The sequence below is a fragment of the Pongo abelii genome, chromosome 3, assembly GCF_028885655.2.
Source record: "Pongo abelii isolate AG06213 chromosome 3, NHGRI_mPonAbe1-v2.0_pri, whole genome shotgun sequence".
NCBI lineage: Eukaryota > Metazoa > Chordata > Mammalia > Primates > Hominidae > Pongo > Pongo abelii.
Window position 1 is genome coordinate 100,722,284 of NC_071988.2, and position 18,288 is coordinate 100,740,571.

Here is an 18,288-nt window from a genome sequence, read left to right on the forward strand (position 1 = left end):
CTACAAGCCTCCCTGTTGCGAGAGCAAGCATGGCTTTCAGTCCTCACCCTTCCCTTCCTGTTGCTGCTTCTGTGCTCCTATCTGTACTTCCCGTTCCCCACACCCCAACCCCCTGGACTCTGCCCAGGAAAATTTGTCATCTTTGGAAATTATTACAAAGTTCAGCTGGAAGTCTCCTTCTCCCTGTGGACCTTCCCCAATTCCACTGGCTGCCCTCCTCAAGGACTCCTGTGAGATAAATTCAGAAATGGCTATCCTTGGCTTCCCTGGGGACCGAGAGTGCCTGCAGTTCTTTTCCCACTTCTTCTTTTACTTCTCTATTTCGCTGGGCTCTCTAAATTCATTTCAGCTCTAGGTAAGTTTAAACTCTTCTCCCGTCTTCTGGATTTTCAGGTTCTCCAGGGCCGATGTATGTTTGGAGATGGATTTCCCCCTCTCACACTTCAGGCACTCAGTTTTTTGGCAGTCTTATGGAGTTTCCAGTGGCAAGCTGCTTATTTCAAATGGTCTGTGAATTCTTTTGGTTTTTCTGATATGTTCCTGGTGTGATTCTTCACCAATTTTATCTAGAATTATATTTTATTCTACATTATGATTGCTATTATTTCCTTATTTTTCTTTGTATTTATGATATATTTCTGCCATTTAAAAAACTTCTTACTACTTCTCTGACATTTAAGTTTTGGTCTTTTTCTATTAAGTAAAGATTTTAAAATAATGTGTTAATTTGAGAGACTTTAGTTTTTAATTGAACTACTAAACCGTTTTACACTAATTATATTATTCTTTTTTATCTTGTCAGAGATTCTCTATTTTTCTCACCTGTTTCTTTTCTAGCTGTTGTTTATTATATTGACTACATTATTATTTTTTTTCTTTTAGGGATTTGGAAAGGATTCCGTGGTGGTTAATATTGAGTGTCAACTTGATTGGATTGAAGGATGCAAAGTATTGTTCCTGGGTGTGTCTGTGAGGGTGTCACCAAAGGAGATGAATATTTGAATCAGTGATCTGGGAGACACAAACCCACCCTCAATCTGGGGGGACACCATCTAATCAGCTGCCAGTGCAACTAGCACAAAATCAGGCAGAGAAATTTGGAAAGACTAGACTGGCTGAGTGTTCTGGCCTGCATCTTTCTCCCATGCTAGATGCTTCCTGCCCTTGAATATCAGACTCCAAGTTCTTTAGTTTTTGGACTCTTGGACCTTTGACCACAGACTGAAGGCTGCACTGTTGGCTTCCCTACTTTTGAAGTTTTGGGACTTGGACTGGCTTCCTTGCTCCTAAGCTTACAGATGGCCTATTGTGGGACTTCACCTTGTGATCGTGTGAGTCAATACTCCTTAATAAACTCTCCTTTATATATACATCTATCCTATTAGTCCTGTCCCTCTAGAGAACCCTGACTAATACAGATACACAGAAAGTTCAATTTTCTAAATTTTAAGCATTTTAAAAACTTACTTGAGTCTATTTTTCTCTCATCGTCTATGAACAGAGTAAAACAGTAACTATTATCATTCACATCCCTCCAGCTCAGATGACACATTTGGCATAATTTTCACATTTCTATTTTTCCTTCACACTGTTTTGCTGATATAATCTCAGATTTCAGATCCAGGTTATTATTAATTATTAGCTTAATATTAAGTATTTTTATCTTGTAAGTACTACATCTGAAATTTTAAAGCTAATCACTCTATAGAGCTAAGAATTCTATTTGCTGAGTTATTTATATTCATTTCTTAGTTGACCTAAGTGACTAGTCAAATAGTTTTTTTCCACAAAGAATTTTAGATGACATTGCCTCTCAGTCTAGTTCTAAAAACAACTTTCTGTTGCTCTAGCATATAAATATGAGCTTTTCTAACTAATATTCCTTGGATCTCAATCTTTTCTGCCCAAAGCTCTGTAAACATTATTTCATTCCTTTGTTTTTCTTAGCATTTAATATTGCAAATAAAGTCTGATCTACAGACATTCTGTTTTTTTGTTCCTTTATGGTTCATGGGATTATTTTATATGACAGAAATGTATTCTGAGGGGTACTGGAATATATCACTCCAAAATATGCCTCTTTGGAATACGATTTATTTTTTATTATTTATTTATTTATTGTTAAAAGCCACTGAGAAAACTTCTGCTTGTTTGTCTCTAATTAATCTGTCTTTGGCTAGTCTAATTCACAGGGCCTCTGCTGGAGAACCTAAGATGAGTAGAGGAAATGATTTGTTGTCTTCCTCTCCTGAAATACCTAACTGTGGGTGTTTATATTAGCAATGATTTTTATCTTCACATTTTTTTCCTCATCTTAGATTGTTTCTTCCACAACATTACACTCTTCATATTAATCTTTTTCAAGGGAATGATAGAGAAATTTATCACAACAGCCCTTTATTTTATTCACTAGCTCAGGCAAAAAGAGCTCATCCAGGCTCTCTGATTGTCTTGACCATCACCGGACAGATAAGGTGCCCGAAGTTTTGGAGTGGAAGGGTCACTGTAAGCTACCCGCCTACTTCCCATAAATGCTGATCTTCCACAGGTAGGACAAAAGTGAGTTGTTCCTTTAGGCTTCCATAAAATCTTTGACATGGGCACAGATGCTCCTTGACTTACAATGGGGTAACATCTGGATGAATCCATCATAAATCAAAAGTATCTTTAGTCTAAATGCATTTAATACCCCTATACACCCATCTTAAAGTCAAAAAACCATAAGTCAAACCATCATAAGTTGGGACCAGTCTATGTAGGATCTAGCAGATTATTTTAACTTTCTATATGTGGATGATATTCTTCATAGTTTCCAGAGCTGATGCAAGCCTTCTGTTGTTTTGATATTTGGTCAGCCATTTCCAGCGAAAAATGTGGGAACTCAGGAGGATCTGTGCTCTGATCTTCAGTCTACCATACTCCCTGCACATTAGGGGTCTTAAGTCTGATAAAGTTTTGAAAAGGAAAGAGAAAAGCTGCATTCTGTGCTCCTGAGACACGGAAGCCCAGCGGAAAGAAAATATCCAGGATGTGGAGCGGGTGAGGTTGTGCACCATTAGTATGTAAAGCCTTGATTCAGATGAATGGTTAGGAGTACAGTGCCAATGAGAGAGAGAGAGAGACCTCTGTTTGGACCTGGCATCTTTGCTGTTTGGAAGAAACCTTTCATCCAGACAGTTTGAGTCTGATCTTGCCTCATTCTACTGGTGAGCTGTATTATGTCTTGCACAGTGCTGCCTCCCTTTTTTTCTGTGGCTCTTTGACACCCCCACCTCCCTGCCAGCCTGGTGTGGCTGATCAAGCTGTTCAAACAACTGGAAGACATCAGAAGTTAAACACTCATTATTTTAATTTGATGCTAATCATGTGTTAATGAGACTAATCCTTGCAATGATTCAGGTAATTTGCTTAATGGCTGCCCAGAGTACAGATTACAGCAATCAGTCACGTCTGATAAGATGTCTGTCGTGGAGGAGACTGTCAGGTGAATGAGGTGGGAAAAGGCTCAGGAGTAAGGGTCTGATGTCAGGCATGTTCTGTGTTGGAGGGTAGGAGTTAAGGGAAGGAGACAGCTCAGAAATCCAAATTTTCAACCAGAAATGAACATCCTAGTGTTCTTGTTTAGAAGGAAGAAGTTGGTGTTGACAGGCTTTCTCATCTTATAGCGACACATACACACTGAGATAAGCATGACAGTTTGAAGAGAATTGGATATACAATTCATTTTGTTCTGGAGAAGTCAGTACAATTATTAGTAGGCATATTCCTACAACTATTAAATTGAGTTAAAAATCTTTTTTTCCTATCAAAATGTCAAAGAAAAGATGAAACCACTCAGAGCAAAGGAAGATATATTTTTTTTCTTCTCATCTTAGGAAATAGATGCTAAAATTGAAATTCTAAACTGAAGCATTATTATGTTTTTATTATACTCAAGCATTGTAAATGTATAGTCAGTCCTTCATATCCATGGGTTTTGTATCCATGTTTTCCATCAATCATGCCTTTGAAAATCTCAGAAAAAAAAAGTACACCAATAAAACTAACACAAAATAAAAAATGATACAGTATAACAACTATTCACATAGCATTTACATTGTATTACATTTTATGAATAACCTGGAGATAATTTAAATTATAGGGGACAATGTGAGTTGGTTATATGCAAATACAATGCTATTTTATATAAGGTATTTAAGCATCAATGGATTTTGGTATTCTGCAGGGGCAGCGCAGTGTAGGACAGATGTCCTGGGACAATCCCTCACAGATACTGAGGGACAACAGAAGATACAGTCTCTGATGTGCTTAAACTAATCAATGAGTCCTATGTTGGAGGCATGCCACCCTCTAAAACTTTGCTAGATTGAATCATGATATATTTTTCAATAAAATATTGAAACTCAATAAATTATAAAATGTACAGATATAGAAATAACAAAACACTTCTAGAGTACATGTTCAAAAATTCTCCCCATTATTTGCTTTGCTTTAATTTATTCATACTGATAGAAAATTTAAAATTTTATAGATTTATTAATCTAGATATCTGAATTGTTTCATTCCCATTCAGTATTTTGGTGAGGAGGGAAAAGTAAAAAAAAGAAGATAGATTCAGGCATGAAAAAGATTTGCAGTTTATTTTATGTTTAACTTAGTTGTTTTGATACATTCATGATACCCTCTTCTATCTTCTGTGGAATGCAATTTAGTTCAATGTAACAAACATTTCTCCAGTATATCTTATCTTCAAGGAGGTGTTATTTAGTTTCTTTATTTGTTTTTTGTTTTACAAAACAAGGGGCAAGCATCTTTCTTGGGAGCAAAGAATGTGCCCATCTTATGACCGTGAGGGCAGGAATGGACAGGGAAGGAAAAATTGGAGTCAGCTGTTTGAGGACTAGATGTTCAGCTGCTCTAACTCAGAATGTGAATTTACAATAAGGATGTAGAGGAGATACTGTAACATGAGCATAGTGTTTTGGAATGACATCAACAGGAGGATTACACATATGGGAGGGATCACAGCATCTAGGACATATATAGATACAATTATATGTGAGCATTAGTCCTGTGAACCCAAGTTAACAGTTTTCCCTTTTCACCCTAGTTAAGAAGTTATTTTATCACCATAAAAGGCTTTCATGCACTATTTCATGCTACATAAGTGCAAATAAAATGCACTTGTATCAGTGACAATGCTATGGATGAGACTGGTTTCATTTTTAAGAATCAAGATGATTGTTTTATAAGCATGTACCATAAAAAGAACAACCTGCGGTATGCTCTAGAATTTGAGAAGCTAATGCTTTTAAGGCAGGCAGACCATTGTTTTAGTAGTAGTTGTTTTTGTTGTTATTGTTTTTATCATTAATTATTATTATCAATCCCCTTTTATCTAAGCAAAGGAGAATGGCTTATTTGGCTTGCTAATGATAAAATAATCTGCACAGAAGCAGGAGGTTAACCTCTCAAAACACTGAACTGTTACTTCATGGCTTCCTTATAGCACATTGCCTCTTCCATTAAGCTGAGGCAAGAAATATATAGAGGAAATGAAGTGAAAAATGCTAAACATCTGTATTTATGTAAGACAATAGAGTTTGAAGAGGATAAGGTGATGCTTACAATGCTTCATTTATTGGAAAACCACTTATATAGTCAAGATATAAGTGTTTAAGTACATTCAGGCTGCTATACAAAATATCATAAACTATATGGCTTATAAACAACAGAAATTTATTTCTTACACTTCTGGAGGGTAGGAAGTGCAACATGAGGGTGCCAACATGGTCAAGTTCTGGTGAGGGCCCTCTTCCAGGTTGCAGACTACCAACTTCTCACTGTGTCCTCACAGGATGAAAGGAGCAAACTAGCTTACAGTAATCTCATTCACAAGAGTTCTGCTTTCACGCCCCAATCACCTCTACAAGGCTCTAACTTCTTAAGGTTACCACACTGGGGATTAGGTTCCAGCATATGAATTTTGGGATGGAAAAGGCACAAAGGTTCAGGCTATAGCAGTAAGTTAGTGTTATTTACACAAACTATATTAAATACAGATACCTCTTTAAACTGATCCTGGCTGTCTTTTCTCTGTAGTAACATAGTGTATCCTGGCATAATTGTTTTCATTCTTCCCTTTTATTTGAACTTTCGTGTCCTTCAGAAGTTAAGCTAAATGGAAGAATCCTTGAGGAGATACTTAAACTAGCCTACCAATAGTAGGGTATTTGGCCTGTGCTGTTGAAATCACTTTAGACATCTGTGTTTGTTTTTAGGAGGACTTTGAAATAATACTTGTTAAGATATTGTGAAATTATACATTCTTTTTAGAAGTTGTGCAGTTTGTAGAAGCATATTTTACAAGATTGTAAAATCTCATAATTATTTCGTATCTGTGACAAATAACACAAATTATTGTTTTTTCTTCATATTATCTTCCATGAAATTTAATGGACAGTGCAGTTTCACTTTAACACTAGGTTTTCAGAGTATTAGGATTTATCCAAACACCAAGTTGATTGAGAAAATGTCTCTTTGCCTCATCTATATTGCTAGGCTCTTCAAATTCTAAAGTGTGTTATTTTGCTTAAGTTATGAATATATTACAAATGATATAAGAAATTTAGAAAATATTAGGAGGAAGAAAAGTTTTAGCCCCAGGTAAAGGGATAATTTTCTGTTTTGCTTTATGTGTGGCAACTGGGTCTGACTTATTTTTATTTCTAATTTTCAGCTTAAATGTCAAGTATTAAAATATTACTAAAATTATCTCCATTTCAAGACAAAATAATATGAATACATTATTGATATAAATAAATTAATGTGAATTTCTCACTTGCAATTACATTTGCATCTATTTTGATTAATGCATTATGACCAAAATGATTTTTAGATTCTACCATCAAAACAATTTGGTAAAGGGATTCATACTCCTTTAGTAACTTAAAACCGACAAGAAAAAATGGTGTTCAGTACTTGCTATTTAAAAATAGCCTCCAATAAAATAGATTTAATTTTTCCTATTCCTCTCACTAAATAAACAAAAACCCTGGAAATTATTTGCAAAACAAATAGAAGACTTTGAAATGTGGAGAAAGGAAGGCAGACCAGTTAGGGACTTTGAGTCCCAAGGAAGTACATGGTGGTGAGTTTCATGTGAATGTATGTATGTAGGTATTTATCGCCCCATATATCCTAGACTTGGACCTGAAGTAAACAGCAATCAAGAAACACAAATGGTAGAAGACAAACAACAACAACAACAACGAAAGCAACAAAGAAAAAACACCCAGCTTCAACAAAAGCCTTCTCTCTTTAGTTAAGCCTCAAAAGGTGCTTAGCAGGATAACAAAAATGTTTTAGAGAAAAGCTACTGTACTTCAGCTAAACACCACAGAAAAATCTGTGGCCCCACTCCACCCATACTAGCAAAGATCACATGGGGACCCTACACGGTCATTTTTGTCAAGATAAAACAAGTTACCCCAATTTTCTTACTGCAGTTGTGTAAGAGAAGGCTGAGTAGGAAGCCTATAATTTTGCTCTAATTTAACAGCAATGAGATGCTCATTCCCCCACTGACTTTCACTACTGCCCAGCAGTAAGAAGGCAATCTCACTGTCACTCCCATGTCTGGCCATCTGGGGAACAGTAGTGAGGCACCCCTACCTCTCCCAGCCAGAGAAGTAACAGTGAAGGTTTAGTAGGATGTCAAACTCCCACCACCACCCAATGGCAAAGAGGGCGCCACCATTCCTTGTGTGTCAGTGAAGGCTGAGTGAGGAACCTGGACTTCTAACCCCGTCTGGAAGTAATGAGGTAATCCCCTTCACCTCTTCTCTTGCTGGAGTGGCATCAGAGAAAGCCAGCTAAAACAGAAAGTCTAAATAAAATATACAGTCTCATAACATATGTCTAAAATGTCCAAGTTTCATTACAAAATTGTTAATCACACCAAGAACCAGAAAAATCTCAACTTATATGTAATAAAAAATTAATAGACTCCAAAACCAAAATGCTAGAGATCTCACAATTATCTAGCAAAAATTTTGAAGCAGTCACAATAAAAAAAAATCTTTAACAAGGAATTATGAACACACTTGAAGCAAATAAAATAAATGGAAATTCTCAATAAGGAAATAGAAGGTATAAAGAAGAACTAGGTAAAAAATTTAGTGTTGAAAAATACAATAATCAAAATAAGAACATGAGTGGACTCAATAACAGAATAAAAGGATCAGAGGAAAGACTCATTGTACTTGAGGAAAGAACATTAGAACAACAGAAATGACCTGATGTGAATCATACAGAAAAGAAGTTAAAATAAAAAGAGCCTCAGAGATCTGTGGAATTATAACAAGACATCTAAAATTTATGTAATCAGAGTCCTAGAAGGGGAGGAAAAAGTGGGTGGAATGGAACAAGTATTCAAAAATAACGGCTGAAAATTTTCCATATTTTGGGTAAAGATGTGTACTTTAAGAGGCTGAGTATAACTTAAACAGGATAAATCTCTGAATAACTCCTATCAAGGCATATCATAAACAAATAATTAAAAACTTAAGACAAGAACTAAAAATCTTGAAAGCATCAAGATCAAAATGTCACCTTATAGGTGAAAAAAAACTAAAAAACTGACATTACAATGGTGTTCGCTTCAGAACCTGTGACAGAGGAAGTGGAACATTTCCATGTTTGTGTGCTGAAAGAAAAGAAAAGAAAATTCTATATTCTTTGAAAATATCTGCCAGAAACTGAAGAGAAATGAAAATGTATTCAGGTAAAGGAAAACTACGAGTGTGTGACCACTAGGCTTATGGTAAAAGTATGACTAGAGAAATCAATCAATCGATCAATCGATCAATCATCTATCTATAGAATATTTATATAATATATACATATAATATATATATAGCATATATATACTACCTGGAGAAAACAGTAAAAAACTATACAAAGAGATTCATTCAAATGGCGTACACATAAAATAAAAACAGAGTTTTAAAAAACTTCCAGTTTACCCTCAAAAAGGCAAGAAAAAGAAGAGAGTAACATTTTAAAAGAAAACGAAAGAACAACAGAATGAAAAATAAGATGCCAGACTTAAGCCTTAACATATAAATAATTACTTTAAATAGAAATAGTCTGAATATAACAATTAAAAGGTAGAGATTGGCAGAGTGAATTAAAAATATGAATCAACAATATGCTGCCTACATGAAACTCACTGCAAATATAACAGGATAGATAAGTTGAAAGTGAAGTAATGGAAAAAATCTATATCATGTGATATGGTTTGGCTCTGTATCCCCACTCAAATTTCATGTTTAACTGCAATCCAGAATTTTGGAGGTGGGGCCTGGTGGGTGGTGGTTGGATCATGGGGGTACTTTCCGATGGTTTAGCATCATCCCCCTTGGTGGTGATGTGGCAAGAGGGAGTTATCAAGAGATCTGGTGATTTAAAAGTGTGTAGCCTCCCCTTCTCTCTCTTCTCCCTGTCCTGGCCCCCTGTAAAGATGCCTGCTCCCACTTTGCCTTCTGCCATGAGTAAAGGTTTCCTGAGTCTTCCCCAGAAACCACTATGCCTCCTGCACAGTCCTGCACAGCCTGCAGAACTGTGAGGCAATTAAACCTCTTTTTTAAATAAATTTCCCAGTTTCGGGTATTTATAGCAATGAGAGAACAGACTAATACATCATGCAAACCTTAATCAAAATAAGGCAGGAATATTTCTATTTATTATAAGATAAAATAGACATTGCTGCAAAGAAAATTACCAGACACAGAAAGGGAGACTGCATAATGATAAAGAGGATCAACTTATCAAGAAGGTGTAGCAATTTTAAATGCATATAAACCAAACAATGGAGCTGCAAAATATGTGAAGCAAAAAAATCTGCAGCTAAAATTACACTTTATAGTAAAAGACTAAATGCTTTCCCCAAGTCTATTAACAAGTGGGACTTATCTGCTGCCACCACTCTTATTCAGCATAGTATGGGAAGTTTTAACCACTGCAGGAAGGAAACAGAAGGAGAAGAAGGAGTCATACAGATTAGAAAGAAAGAAATGAGACTGTACTTATTTGCAGATAGCATGGTCTATGTAGAAAATACAAAGTAATGTACAAAAAATTTCTAGAATTAATAAATGAGTTAAGCAAGGTTGTAGAATACTGTTAACTTACAAAAATCAAATTTCTGTTTGCAATAGACATAAGTACAGTAAAATTAAAAATACAGTTTTCTTTACAATTGCTCAAAAAATGAAATATTTTGGTGTAACTCTAACCAAAGATATGAAAGAGACTTGTATGCTAAAAATTTCCTATCTCCTCAAATTGATATACAGATTTAATGCTATTTCTATCAAAACATAACAATACTTTTATAGATATAGGTAAGATTATTTCAAAATTTATATGAAAAATAAAGAAACTAGAATAGCCATAACAATTTAGAAAAAGTAGAATAAAATGGGAGAAATCAGTCTACTTGATTTCAAGACTTATATGGCTACAGTAATCAAGACTGTATGGTATTAGCAGAGGGATAGACACATAGAACAGTGGGACAGAATACAGAACCCAAAATATAGATCTATATAAATAAATGCAACCGATTTTTAACAAAGTTGTAAAAGAAATAGAAGAAAGATAGAGTCTCAATAAATCTATCAACAAAGATAGAGTCTCAACAAATAGTACTGGAGCTATTTAAAATCTCCAGCAAAAAAGAAAAAAAAAAACTTCAATTTAAACCTCATCTCTAAACTGAAATAACTCAAAATAGATTATGGATTTAAATATAAAATGTAAAACTATAAAACTTAAAGTCTTTGGGATCTGGGGCTATGCAAAGAGTTACAATCTGCAAACTAAGAGAAATATTTGCAAATCAGAAATCTCCCAAGAATCTAGTATCTATCCTATGTCTAGAACATATAAAGAAATCTCAAAACTCAAAATTAAGAAAATAATCCATTTAGAAAGGGGGCAAAAGACATGACCAGGCACTTTTCCAAATACTATAAAGTTGAAAAATAATTACTTGAAAATATATTTAACATCATTAGTTGTTAGGGAAATGCAAATTAAAACCACAAGAAGGTATCCCTACACACCTATTAAAATGTCTAAAACAAAAAATTGTAACAACACCAGATGCTGGTGAGGATGCAGAGAAACTAGGATCATTCATATTTACTTGCATAAATGTAAAGTGGATAACCACTCTGGAAAATGGTATGGCAGTTTATTTAAAAACTAAACATGCAATTTTCATAAAACCCAGCAATTGTACTCCTAGACATTTATTCCAGAAAAATGTAAACTTAGATTCACATGAAAATCTGTACATTAGTAGTGTTCACAGCAACATTACTTATAATAGGAAAAAATTTGGAACCACCTAGATGTCCTTCAATGGATGAATGACTAAACTATGGTACATCCATACCATAGTGGTCTACTCAACAATGAACAGGAAAATGCTCCTGATACGTGCCACGACCAGGTAAATCTCTAGAGAATTATGCTGAGTGAAAATAAGTTGATTCCAGTTACATACTTTATGATTTCATTTATATAATATTCTTGAAATGATCAAGTTATAGAAATGGAGAAGATTATTAGTGGTTACTAGGGATTAAAGGGGGTGGAGTGAGTGGAAGAAAAATGGGTATGAATATAAAAGTGCAACATGAAGAATCCTTGTGGCGATGGAAGTTTCTGTATTTCTACTACATCAATGTCAGTATCCCAGTTGTGATATTGTATTATAATTTTGCAAGATATTGCCTTTGGGAAAACCTGGAGAAATATGGATGAGATTCCTCGAAATTATTTCTTACAACTCTGTGTGAATCTACAATCGTCATAAAACAAGTAGCTGTGGAAAAAAAAAGCCATCCCCCAAAACATCTCAAATTCACTCCCAACTCCCCAAACACAAGTACTTTTTATTTGGAATGTTTGAATTTGGTAAATTGAAGTGTTAAATATCCAACACATAGTTCCAGGAGAACATGTGTGCTCTAGAGTGATAATTAACCATTTAATTGCTCTTCTCTCCTATCTACATTGTCCAATACTTCTAAATAGTAATTGAATATAGAAAGTTTTTCGCATTTAGAACAGGCGATACATTCAGACATCATTCTCTTTTTATAATTTATGCACATTTTACATATTGCAAATGGAAAGAAACTCTGTCTTTCATGAATGTATTATTGACATTAAATGTAAAAAACAAACAAACCTCTAATTCAATTTGCCCACCAGTTATAAGACATTGGGTACTCTATGTTCTTGCAAAAATAGAGCAGAAATCAAACTTTTTTATAGTTTGGCAATTTGGTGTCATTAGGGAATTATTAAATGATTTGGAGAGGTTCCCTCACATGTTTTACAAGTCATGGAAATCTTTACCCTCCAATTTTATTTCCAATTTCTATTCCTGAGTGTCCCTTATTTCTCCCTTCTCCATCAGCTATGATCTCCTTCTCATGCTTTTACACATCTTACTTTTTGGTTACCTTTTTCATTGCCACACTCAGTCTCAAAAAGATGTATAAGAGGAAAAACTTGTTGCATCCCACAGAACTAACTAAAAATGTTACTGAGCGTATTAAAGGCTATAGATCTAAGTCAAAAGTGTTAGTGTTTCCCAAGTAACTGTAACAGAATTTTTGCAGTGTCTGGGAACCAGAGATTTGCTTTCACCTTACAGTTTTTGTCAGTAGGCTAAATATGCAGAATGAATTCAAAAGACACTTGAGAACAAATACACTTATATAACCCCAAGACACATTTTAGTCTTTATTTTCAGACTGATGCCTTGAAAAATATCACTTCTGTTTTGAGTATATTTCTTAGGACCAATTTTGCTAATTCATGTGTATTTATATTTGGGGAGTTACGGAGTGTGCATTTGAAACTCAAAATAGCATATCTCCTGGAAAAGAAGTGATGACTTCTTTCCAAAGAAAAGAAAATGGAGCCTGGCATTTTTTGCTTAAGGTCTATGACCCTAGACAGAAATTTATATCAGTATCAAATGGCTGTAGTTCTCAAAGGCTTCCAAACTCCACCTTCCTTTTAGGAGAGACATTTTTAGTCTAAAATTAATTACTAAAATGTGAAACAAATCAAAAGACAAAACAAATCAGGCTGTTAAGACAAACATTAAAAATCAAATTATGCTCTCAAAATAGGCAATTTACAGCTTGGAAGGGTAATTGGCAAACCTGAAATGCATACAAATAGTCGAAATTACTGACTCAAGCTGTATATTACCTATTTGAGGGCATAATTTGACAATGACTCTTGCAAAAGGCTAGAGATTCTATCATTTTTCATGATTTAACAGCAAAATATGGTATAGCACTCTGTCTAAAAGAGTCTGAAGGCGAATTAAATTGAAGAAAGAGCTTTAGCTGTAAGAGAAATGGGTGTTGAAGCTATATGCCAGGAAGAAGCATGGATTGGTTTTAAAGTTTTACAGTCCTATGTTAAATGAACACTCTCTCCAGAGGCAACTACTGACCACAGTGTTTCAGGAAATCATTTAAATAGTTTTAACTTACTGGTTTTGGAAAGGAGGATAGGAAGTATTCAACTTGACAGCTGAGTGATCAAATGTGGTTTTTGTTGTTGTTGTTTTTTATTATTATACTTTAAGTTCTAGGGTACATGTGCACAACGTGCAGGTTTGTTACATATGTATACATATGCCATGTTGGTTTCCTGCACCCATTAACTCACCATTTACATTAGGTATTTCTCCTAATGCTATCCCTCCCCCGCCCCCCACCCCCCAACTGGCTCCAGTGTGTGATGTTCCCCGCCCTGTATCCAAGTGTTCTCATTGTTCAGTTCCCACCTATGAGTGAGAACATGAGGTGTTTGGTTTTCTGTCCTTGTGATAGTGTGCTCACAATGATGGTTTCCAGCTTCATCCATGTCCCTGCAAATGACATGAACTCATTGTTTTTTATGGCTGCATAGGATTGTGAATGGTGCTGCAGTAAACATACGTGTGCATGTGTCTTTATAGTAGCATGATCATCTCAGACATAAAGTTCCCTGAACATTAACACATTTACTTACCAAATTTGATTTCAAATTCTAAAACAAAGAACTCATTATTTGCATTTGTGGAAATGTTCATATTGCCAGCATATTCTTTTGCACATTGGAAAAAGCAATCATTCACTTGAAATGGCAATATTTAGAATTTTGGTAGCAGTAATGTGGGGCAGGTGACAGTAGCCAAAGATGGCACAGAGGAAAATATTAAATGTCAGGAGAGGGATGAATCCCATGTGTCTCAGCTAGATTGTATTTTTTCTTGGGGCCATTCATCTATCGCCTCAGTCCTAGTTAACCACTGTCTTCTAGCTGTGATGTTTCTTTCAACTGTATCATTTGGTACTCCCTTCTCAGGACAACCTCTCTGCCCTGCACTCAGATTTAGTCACATCTAGATTTTTTTCAATTTGGGCAATTAATATTCTTATGACCAATAAGGCTACAATTTCCATATATGCTTGACACAACCTATGCCAGAACAGGGTTCTTTTTTTTAACAGCTTTATTGAAATATGGTTAATGTATAATGAATTACAATGTACAATTTGATAACTTTTGACTAACGTTTTCACCTGTGAAACAATCATTACAATCAAGATAGGAAACATATCCATTACCTTCAGACATTTCCTAGTGTTCCTTTTAAGTCTTTCCTTTCCACCCACTCCCACTCTTTTTCCCTCTCCCCAGGAATCCACTGATATAACTTATGTCACTATAGATCATTTGCCTTTTCTATAGTTTTATGTAAGTAGAACTATATAGTAGATGCTAAATGGAATCATATAGCAGATACTGAAGTTTCTCAGTCAGCATAATAATTTTAAGATTTATCCATGTTGTGTGCATTAATTGTTCATCCCTTTTTATTATTAAGTATTAATAACATTTCATTGTGTGAAAATACCAAAGTTTGTTCACCTGTTCACTTGTCAATAGATATTTGAATGGTTTCCAATTTTTGGCTCTTACAAATAAAACTCTTAATACTATGAACATTCACATACTAGTCTTTCCATAAATGTATGCTTTCTGTTGAGTTGGGAAAATGTCTAGAATTGGATTGTTTGGGTAATATGGGGGTTATATTTTTCAATTTTTAAGAAACTGACAAACTGTTTTCCAAAGTAGTTTTACCATTTTACTTTCCTAGTAGCAATGTACGAAAGTTTTAGTTCTTCTGCACCTTCCCCAAGACATAATATGATCAGTCTTTATTTTAGCCACCCTCACTGGTGTGTAGCCATATCTCATTATTGTTTTAATTTGCATTTTTCTGTTGATTAATCATGTGAACATCTTTTTGTGTACTTATTGCCATTATTATATCTTTTTTAGTAAAGTGTCCATTTAAATCTTTTGCTTATTTTAATTGGGTTGTTTGCTTTTTATTGTTGTGTTTAAGAGTTCTTTATGTACTTTGTATATATGTCCTTTATCAGATATATGCTTTGCAAATATCTTCTTTTAGTCTATGGCTTTTCATTTCCTTGAAGTTGCTTTGACAAGCAGAAGCTTTTAATTGCAATAAGATACAATATATCACTTTTAATTTGTAGGGATCATTATTTTTGCATCATATTGAAAAAACTTTGCCTAATTCAGAGTCACAAAGATTTTTTGTCCAAGTTTTCTTCTCAAACTTTTATCATTTGCAGTTTTACATTTAGATCTATAATCCATTTTAGTTAATTTTTGTGTATGATATGAGGCACAGTTTGAAGGCTTTTTATTTTTGCATATGGAGGGCCAATTTTATCAACATTACTTCTGGAAAACACTATCCTTTCTCTCCTGAATTACCTTCATAACACTTCTTAACAACAACCCACAATTGTAAAGCTATTCACTAAACAATGTTTGAATGATAGCATGAATAAATTCAGGAATCACATTACTCTACATATTTTAATAAAGTGCAAAATCTGTGTTTATAGGTCTCCTATGCAAGAATAAGATTAAGTTAATCACCAAAGACTTTGATAAGTGTCCTTATAATCGGTACTTAGGAAATAGGATTTGTGAATAAGTAAATGAATAAATGAGCAAATAAGTAGTTTACTAGAATGTGTAGATCACGTTTTTAGTTCTGTTGTTTAGGTCATTCATCCTTTTCTTTTATCTTCTTATAACTCTTTTTTTTTTAATTTTTTTTTTTTTTTTTTTGCCAAATGATCCTTTATTGAAATATTTTCCTTTGTGCTTAACTGGCTGGGCGTTCCACAGCACCACTATTGATGTCATCTATGATGTCATGAGGGTGGCGGCTATCAACATTACAGCCCACAGACTGGGCGGTCCCCAGGATCTCTCTAATGGTTCCAGAGAGTTCTCTGGCTAAGGATCGGTGCCGCATCTGTCGAGCAATGTTGACGATCTCATCAAAAGTGATATTCCCACGGTGTTTAATGTTTTTCTGTTTCTTTCTGTGTCTTGGTGGTTCCTTGAGGGCTTTGATGATCAGGGCAGAGGCAGAAGGCACCACCTCAATCTGGGCCTGTCTGTTCTGAATGGTCAGTTTCACTGTAATCCTCAGGCCCTTCCAGTCACCCGTTGCCTTGGCAACGTCATCACCAACCTTTTTTGGAGACAGACCCAGGTGGCCGATCTTGGGGGCCAGGGCAGAAGTGGCACCGACTTCACCTCCGGTTCACCTCAGGTATACGACTTTGATCTCGTTGGGGTCGAACTTCGGCGGCATGGTGGAGGCGGCTGGTGTCGGATGAACCCGGATTCGGGACAACCGAAGAAAATTGCACCTTGGCCTCCTCCGAGCCGAAAGCCGAGAGTCTTCTTGTAACTCTTGACTTCAAATAACGCTTGGAGTTTATCAAGTTTTTCCACAGGGACTGAGAGTCCAGCTAGTTCACAGGATTTTACTGCTCTCCACATAATTCAATTCCAGAAAGCTTAAGTCCCAGTTGCTAACAATGGCAAAATGTAAATCCGTGTCTATTTATTGATTTTTTTTCACCCTTCGTTGCTCACTTTCCCCATTCACTCACTTTTCCTGCCTGAATCAATCCCGAATAAAGTACCTGAATATAAGATCTGGTTTCCAAGTGCTATGGGGCGAATCCAAATGAAGGCATGGGTGAATTAGTGATATAATTCCTCTGAAAAGCTGCCAAACTCTGACCAAAGGGGACCCAAATATGGAGTTTTAATTTTTTGGTAAAAAGTTGAGCCCATAGAAACTTTTATGGATAAACTGAATAACCTGGTCTACTTCAATTTTTCAATATTAAATATAAGCAGAATTGAAGGTTGTTATGAAAACAATGATGATTAAATGTTTTATTTGTGTTGAACTTCTGTGTGAAGTTGTTCATAACACATTTTATACACCATAAAATGGAAATTTGGCTACCTAAAAACTTTAACATATAGACAATTGCTTGAAACATACTCTTTGACCATCATATATGTTTAAATGCCTATAATATTAGTTCTAAATATTAAAATTCAAATCTTCATCATTCTTAAAATAGGTATTAAACAATCTAAAAAGCTTAGAACAAAATATTATTTGGTATAAAAAATGCTGTGTTATTTGCTTTATTTTCTTATCATTTCTGATCTATAGATAATATCTTGAATACATTTTATATGTATACATTTCACAAAAGCCAGGTCAAAAGAACATGAAAAGAATAGAATAAATGGTAATAGATAACTGATAGAGCACATTTAAATTACTTACGTGTGTATAGTGCTGCTTTAATATGTAAAATCTATTGCATATCTTTTTAAAAAATTATGATTGATTTTGATGCCAATATTATAGTTTCTATTTTGACTTTATTGGAAAGATGGGATTTGATTTCTTGTGCCCATCACTGTAATATAGAGATATTCCCAAATTGGAATTTCAACCTATCTTCACCCAGGTTCTTATGATTTAATTACGACGATTGATTTTTTTTGGCTGTGATTTTTGCTCATTATACATTATTCTCTGCTCAGTTAGATAACAGTGTCAATAGTTTGTTCAGTCCTCAGTTTTTCCAATTATTTTTATGCACTTTGAGTTTAATCAATTCATTTTCCAAGCTGTAAATTATGCATTTTGAGATCATAATTTGTTTTTAATGTATGTCTTAACACCATGATTTGTTTCATGTTTGTAATTAATTTGGGGCTTTGAAAATAAAATTGCATGACAAATCATTATGGGTAATGCCACTGCCA

General features: G+C 34.8%; 1 long non-coding RNA gene and 1 pseudogene across 1 annotated transcript in view; one reads left to right on the forward strand and one right to left on the reverse strand.

The window, feature by feature from the left end:
- The first annotated feature begins 325 nt into the window (after positions 1-325).
- Positions 326-18,288, forward strand: part of LOC112133097 (uncharacterized) — a 78,679-nt gene continuing 60,716 nt past the window's right edge. The window contains exons 1-2 of the long non-coding RNA XR_002914764.2: positions 326-506; positions 883-1,331. This is a non-coding gene — a long non-coding RNA (uncharacterized LOC112133097). The remainder of the gene's footprint in view (positions 507-882; positions 1,332-18,288) is intronic.
- LOC100462329 (large ribosomal subunit protein uL11-like) lies at positions 16,258-16,831 on the reverse strand (annotated as a pseudogene).